The sequence below is a fragment of the Bubalus kerabau genome, chromosome 15, assembly GCF_029407905.1.
Source record: "Bubalus kerabau isolate K-KA32 ecotype Philippines breed swamp buffalo chromosome 15, PCC_UOA_SB_1v2, whole genome shotgun sequence".
Taxonomy (NCBI): Eukaryota; Metazoa; Chordata; class Mammalia; order Artiodactyla; family Bovidae; genus Bubalus; species Bubalus kerabau.
Genome location: NC_073638.1, coordinates 81,048,162 through 81,055,260, shown reverse-complemented (window position 1 = coordinate 81,055,260; position 7,099 = coordinate 81,048,162). Strand labels below are relative to the sequence as shown.

Below are 7,099 nucleotides of genomic sequence, written 5' to 3'. Positions count from 1 at the left end.
CTGATGAGAACAGAGCAGGATCCTAAAATCTTCCACATTATAAAGGAGCATCTGTACCAATTTTAGATCACTGATGAATCCAAATCATTGTATTACAATGAGCCTCCTAGAAACCACCATAAGTTTAATTTTAATACATGCCTTATAAAAGTATAGTGAATAAAAAAGCAGAAGTATGCACTTACATAAACCACCTGTACATGTACAAACACATGTAGACACTAGGAAATTTATTCTAATAGTTGGGAATAACAATAATCCTTTGAATACTTTTATATATGCTATTCTTCCTCACTCGACTCTCTTTACTTGTCCTTACAGTGTCCTAACTCATTCTAAGGCATGGTGCTATTTACTTAATTATACTTGTAATTCATCGCTTCCCCTCAGGAAAGGCAGATATTTTTCCCCCTTTGGGTGCTAATGTATGTATAGCACATAGAAGTATGACTAGCACTGTGGCTCAGAGGTTAAAGTGTCTGCCCACAATGCGGGAGGCATGGGTTCGATCCCTGGGTGGGGAAGATCCCCTGGAGAAGGAAATGGCAACCGACTTCAGTATTCTTGCCTGGAGAATCCCATGGATGGAGGAGCCTGGTGGGCTATAATCCACAGAGTCGCAAAGAGTCAGACATGACTGAGTGACTTCACTTTCACTTTAGAAGCCATTTTTTAAATATGTGTTGACCATTTCCATACTTTTTATTCCTTTTAGAGACACACAGAGAACAGTTTGAAGACCATCACCTAAATTATAGGATTCATATTGTACAGAAGCCTTGAGAGAAAATTGCATAGTCTTTTCTACATATTTGGAGGGCATGTTTTACATCTTTTTTCCGCAAACTATAGATCAAGGGATTTAACATAGGGATAATGAGTGTGGTGATTGCAGCCATGAAATTAAAAGACGCTTACTCCTTGAAAGGAAAGTTATGACCAACCTAGATAGCATATTAAAAAGCAGAGACACTGTTTTTCCAACAAAGGTCTGTCTAGTCAAAGCTATGGTTTTTCCAGTCGTCATGTATGGAAGTGAGAGTTGGACTGTGAAGAAAGCTGAGCGCCTAAGAATTGATGCTTTTGAACTGTGGTGTTGGAGAAGACTCTTGAGACTCCCTTGGACTGCAAGGAGATCCAGCCAATCCATTCTAAAGGAGATCAGTCCTGTGTATTCTTTGGAAGGACTGATGCTAAAGCTGAAACTCCACTACTTTGGCCATCTCTTGCAAAAAGTTGACTCACTGGAAAAGATTCTGATGCTGAGAGGGATTGGGGCCAGGAGGAGAAGGTGACGACAGAGGTGAGATGACTGGATGGCATCACTGATTCAATGGACATGAGTCTGAGTGAACTCCAGGAGTTGGTGATGGACAGGGAGGACTGGCATGCTGCAATTCATGGGGTCACAAAGAGTCGGACATGACTAAGCAACTGAACTGAACTGAATGAGGGTGTAAAATATAGATGCCATTTTATCTGTGTTACATGAATGGTTAGACTCTGGCTGCACATACATGAATATTAAAGCCCCATAGAACACTGTGACCACCTCCAGGTGAGACCCACAGTTAGAAAAAGCCTTGTGCCTGCCTTTATCAGAGCTCATCCTGAGAGTGGATGCAAGAATAAGAAGGTAAGACACAAGAACTATCAGAAAGAATGAAATCAAATAAAAACCAGCTGTAATTAGAATAATTATTTCTACTTCATGTGTATTTGAGCAGAGCAAAGATAGCAAAGGGAAACTGTCACTGTAGAAATGTCTGATAACATTATAATCACAGAATGGTAAACTAAATGTCTTTACAGTGATTAGAAGATATACAAATGCACTATAGAGGTACGGAATTGTCCAACACCCGACATAGCCTTGGTGACATGATAGCTTGGTAGAGCGGGGGTTACATGTGGCCACATAACAGTCATAGTACATTGCTGACAGAATAAAATGTTCACTACTAATGAACACAAGAAAGAAAGCTAGCTGTATAGCACAGAATAATAAGAGATTGTATTTTGATCCAAAACAAAATTTTCTAGCATTTGAGGTCCTATAGTTGTAGAGCAACCAAGGTCAGTAAAAGCCAAATGTCCAGGGAAAAAAGTACATGGGGTTTGTAGCCTGAAGTCTGTCTTGGTAAGGATGATCATGCCCAAGAACTGGACATGAAAAAACAGACTGGTTCCAAATTGGGAAAGGAGTATATCACCGTGCTTGTTTAACTTATATGCAGAGTACAACATGCAAAATGCCTGGCTGGAAGAAGTACAAGCTGGAATCAAGATTGCCAGGACACATATTGATAACCTCAGATATGGAGATGACACCACCCTTATGGGAGAAAGTTTAGAGGAACTAAAGAGACTCATGATGAAAATGAAAGAGGAGAGTGAAAAAGCTTACGTAAAACTCAACATTCAGAAAACTAAAATCATGGCATCCAGTCCCATCACTCATGGCAAATAAATGGGGAAACAATGGAAACAGTGAGAGACTTTATTTTCTTGGGCTCCAAAATCACTGCAGATGATGACTGCAGCCAAGAAATTAAAAGATGTTTGCTTCTTGGAAGAAAAGCTATAACTAACCTAGACAGAATATTAAAAAACAAAGACATTACTTTGCCAACAATGTACATCTAGTTATAGCTATGGTTTTTCCAGTAGTCATGTATGGATGTGGGAGTTGGACTATAAAGAAACCTGAGCACTGAAGAATCGTGGTGTTGGAAAAGACTCTTGAAAGTCCCTTGGACTGCAAGGACATCAAACCAGCCAATCCTAAAGGAAATCAATCTTGAATATTCATTTGAAGGACTGATACTGAAGCTAAAATTTCAATATTTTGGCCACTTGATGTGAAGAACTGACTCATTGAAAAAGACTGTAATGCTGGAAAAGATTGAAGGCAGGAGGAGAAGGAGATGACAGAAAATGAAATGGTTGGATGGCATCATTGACTCGATGGACATGAGTTTGAGTAAGCTCCAGGAGTTGGTGATGGACAGGGAAGCCTGGCGTGCTGCAGTCCATGGGATCACAAGGAGTTGGACATGACTGAGTGACTAAACTGAACTGAACTGAACAATCCCTAGGTTCATTCATGTTCCTGCAAATGGCTTTGATCTTTTTAATGACTGAGTAATATTCCATTGTCTATATGTGCTATATCTTCTTTATTCATTCCTCTGTTGTTGGACATTTATGTTGCTTCCATGTCTTGACTACTGTAAACAGTGCTGCAATGACATTTGGTTGTGTATATATTTTGAATCATATTTTTATCTAGATATATGCCCAGGAGTGGGATTCCACGGTCATATGGTAGCTCTGTTTTTATCTTTTATGTAACCTCCATACTGTCCTCCATAGTTTCTGCACCAATTTATATTCCCACCAATATTTTAAGAGGGTTCCTTTCTCTTCACACCCTTCCAAAATTTACTGTTTGTGGATATTTTGAGGATAGCCATTCTGGCTAATGTGAGGTAATATTTCATTGAAGTTTTGATTTGCATTTTTCTAATAATCAGAAACACTGAACATATTTTCATGTGTCTCTTGACCATCTGTATGCCTTATTTTGAGAAATAACTATGTCTTCTGATCATTTTTTTATTGTATTATCTAGATTATGTTTTGATGTCATACAAACTTTTCACTAGCTCTTGGTCTTGGATATAGATTTTCCCTTATTGCTTTATCTGAATGTTTTATGGTTTAGCATTTTAAACTTAATTTTTTTTTCAGTTTGAGTGCATTTTTATATGGTTCGGGTCAGCATTATTTGATAATTTGTTTATTTTTGCCTCGGTACTCCCAATAACATCAGCACATGTTTTTAAAAGCTATCATCCATTTTCTGGATATACCATCTTTTTTTAATCCACATATGTTAAAGGAGATCTTGGCTGTTTTGTGTCATGTTGTTTAAAAATTGTGTTCCAGTGAAGATTTTTTATTAAAGCTTCATGGGATAAACAAATAATTTTACTGCAAGATACTGAACAAAGCATATACTGTAGACTAATAACCTCAGTAAAGTTGCAGAATTATTAATTACAGTAAAAGGTAGCACATGGGAAAATGTAGAAGTCAATTTACAAAGCAAGATAACTGCATCCCTGCCGTGTATCAGGCCTTAGAAATATGGTATAGTGCCAACAATGAGATTGTTCCCTTTGCTTCCCACAAGTAGAATAATGAATTGTGCAGTTAAATAGTGAAAGTCAATTAAAACTTACTGCATAAACAGTGTTGATAAAAATTGGAAGCATCAACCCAAGGAAAGAAAGCCAACACAATTAATTCATCAGTGCTTCTCTTACTCTAGAATGCAAAAAGTAGAACATTACTTTTAAACATGGATAAATATTTTTTTTCAAAAACACAGAATTATTTTAGTATCCCTTCAATCAAACTACCAGTTGTGAAGAAAGAATTACCACTTGAGAGAACAAGAAGTACCGATCTGGAAGCTACTGAGGGATCCCAAAGTTTATCTTGATTTAAACGTCCTCTGATTTCAACAAAATGCATGAATTGAGACAAAATAAGGCTTCAGTTGGACTTATGAACTGCTGAATTGCAACATCAGTTCAGTTCAGTTCAGTTCAGTCACTCAGTCATGTCCGACTCTTTGTGACCCCATGAACCGCAGCATGCCAGGCCTCCCTGTCCATCACCAACTCCCGGAATTCACCCAAATCCATGTTCATCGAGTCAGTGATGCCATCCAGCCATCTCATCCTCTGCCATCCCCTTCTCCTCCTGCCCTCAATCTTTCCCAGCATCCGGGTCTTTTCAAATGAGTCAGCTCTTCGCATCAGGTGACCAAAGTAGTGGAGTTTCAGCTTCAACATCAGTCATTCCAATGAACACCCAGGACTGATCTCCTTCAGAATGGACTGGTTGGATCTCCTTGCAGTCCAATGGACTCTCAAGAGTCTTCTCCAACACCACAGTTCAAAAGCGCTCAGCTTTCTTTATAGTCCAACTCTCACATCCATATATGACCATTGGAAACACCATAGCCTTGACTAGATGGACCTTTGTTAGCAAAGTAATGTCTCTGCTTTTGAATATGCTATCTAGGTTGGTCATAACTTTCCTTCCAAGGAGTAAGCATCTTTTAATTTAATGGCTTCAATCACCATTTGCAGTGATTTTGGAGCCCAGAAAAATAAAGTCTGCCACTGTTTCCACTGTTTCCCCATCTATTTGCCATGAAGTGATGGAACTGGATGCCATGATCTTAGTTTTCTGAATGTTGAGCTTTAAGCCAACTTTTTCACTCTCCTCTTTCACTTTTATCAAGAGGCTCTTTAGTTCTTCTTCACTTTCTGCCATATTTTCAGTTAATAGGTGAATAGATTCTTATAAGGAATTAGAGGAATTGATGATAAAAAATGTGGGATCTCAATGTAAAAAATAAGGGTATTTGAGAAAACAAATGTGATTGTTGACTTCAAATACACAGATGAAACATACTGCAGAAAAGTGTGAAGGCAAAAACAAAAGAAAATAAAGAACTCACTGACACACAACATGCTGTAATTTTATTCTAAAAGATGAAAAAACATTCGGAAACTTGGACAGTCATTTATTTGTCTATATCCACCTAACACATTCTCCTAACATTTACTTAATTTATGTCCAAAATTGATCTTTTGTGCTTAAGGCAATTTTTTTTTTTACTATTTTGTTCATTAATCTATTTGCAACAATAGGAATTGCCTGGTATATATAATATAATCTATAAATAATTATTGAACATATTTATACTCACTACTTAATTTGGAGGCACATAGAACAAAATTCAGAGTCCATAACCAGTTTATAGAAATTGTATTGCATGTTAATATAAAAAGTTGCATGATTTTTTCCACACCCTATGTAGTGCACATTTTACATCTTTATTCCTCAAGCTATACATTAATGGATTCAACATAGGGATAACGAGAGTATAAAATATGGAAGCCACTTTATCAGTGTCAAAGGAATGGCTGGACTCTGGTTGCACATAAATAATAAAGTCCCATAGAATACTATGACCACAGTCAAGTGGGATCCACAGGTAGAGAAAGCCTTGTGCCTGCCTTAAGCAGAGCTCATCCTGAGAATGGATGTGAGAAGGAGAAAGTAAGACACAAGAACTATCAGAAGAGAGAAAATCAAATCAAACCCAGCTAAAATCAGAATAATCATTTCTACTTCATGTGTATTTGAGCAGAGCAAAGGTAACAAAGGAAGACTATCACAGTAGAAATGACTGATGACTCTGTAGCCACAGAAAGATAAATAATTTTACGGTGACGAGAAGAGACACAAACGTGCTCTAGACATAGGGGTTCACTACTAGCACCCAGCACACTCTTTGTGACATGATGACTGGGTAGAGAAGAGGGTTACAGATGGCCACATAGTGGTCATGAGACATTGCTGACAGAATAAAAATTTCACTAACAATAAACACAAGAAAGAAAGCTAGCTGCATAGCACAAGAGTAATAGGAGATTATATTTTGATCCTCAACAAAATTTACTAACATTTTGGGTTCCACAGTTGTTAAATAACCAAGATCTGTAAAAGCAAGGTGTTTAAGAAAGAAGTACATGGGTGTCTGTAGCTTGGAGTCCATCTGGGTGAGTATGATCATGCCCAAGTTGCCCACCACTGAGATCACGTAGATGATGAGAAAGAGCCCAAACAATGGAGCCTGCAGCTCAGGGTGTTCAGTAATTCCCATAAGGATGAATTCATTTAGCACTGTTCCATTGTGTGTTTCCATTCAGGTTTATTAAAGAGCCTGTTCTGGGTAGAAACATCAACATAGTCAATAGCTTCTATGTATCATCATCTGGAAGAGTTTCACTATGCAAAGCTAGTATAAACAGATTAAACTTTCCAGTATAGGATATTTGAAAATAAACTAATTTCGTGGCTGAGATTAGTAAAGAATCTGCCTGCAGTTCAGGAGATCTGGGTTCAGTCCCTGAATCAGGAAAATCCCCTGGAGAAGGGAATAGCAACTCACTCCAGTATTCTGGCCCAGAGAATCCCAAGGACAGAGGAGCCTGGCAGGCTACAGTCCATG

General features: G+C 38.0%; 2 pseudogenes; both read right to left on the bottom strand.

Annotated features, from left to right (window-relative positions):
* Window positions 1-761: 761 nt before the first annotated feature.
* On the bottom strand, window positions 762-4,542 carry LOC129627931 (olfactory receptor 8K3-like; annotated as a pseudogene).
* Window positions 4,543-5,860: 1,318 nt separating this feature from the next.
* On the bottom strand, window positions 5,861-6,793 carry LOC129628520 (olfactory receptor 8K3-like; annotated as a pseudogene).
* Window positions 6,794-7,099: the final 306 nt, after the last annotated feature.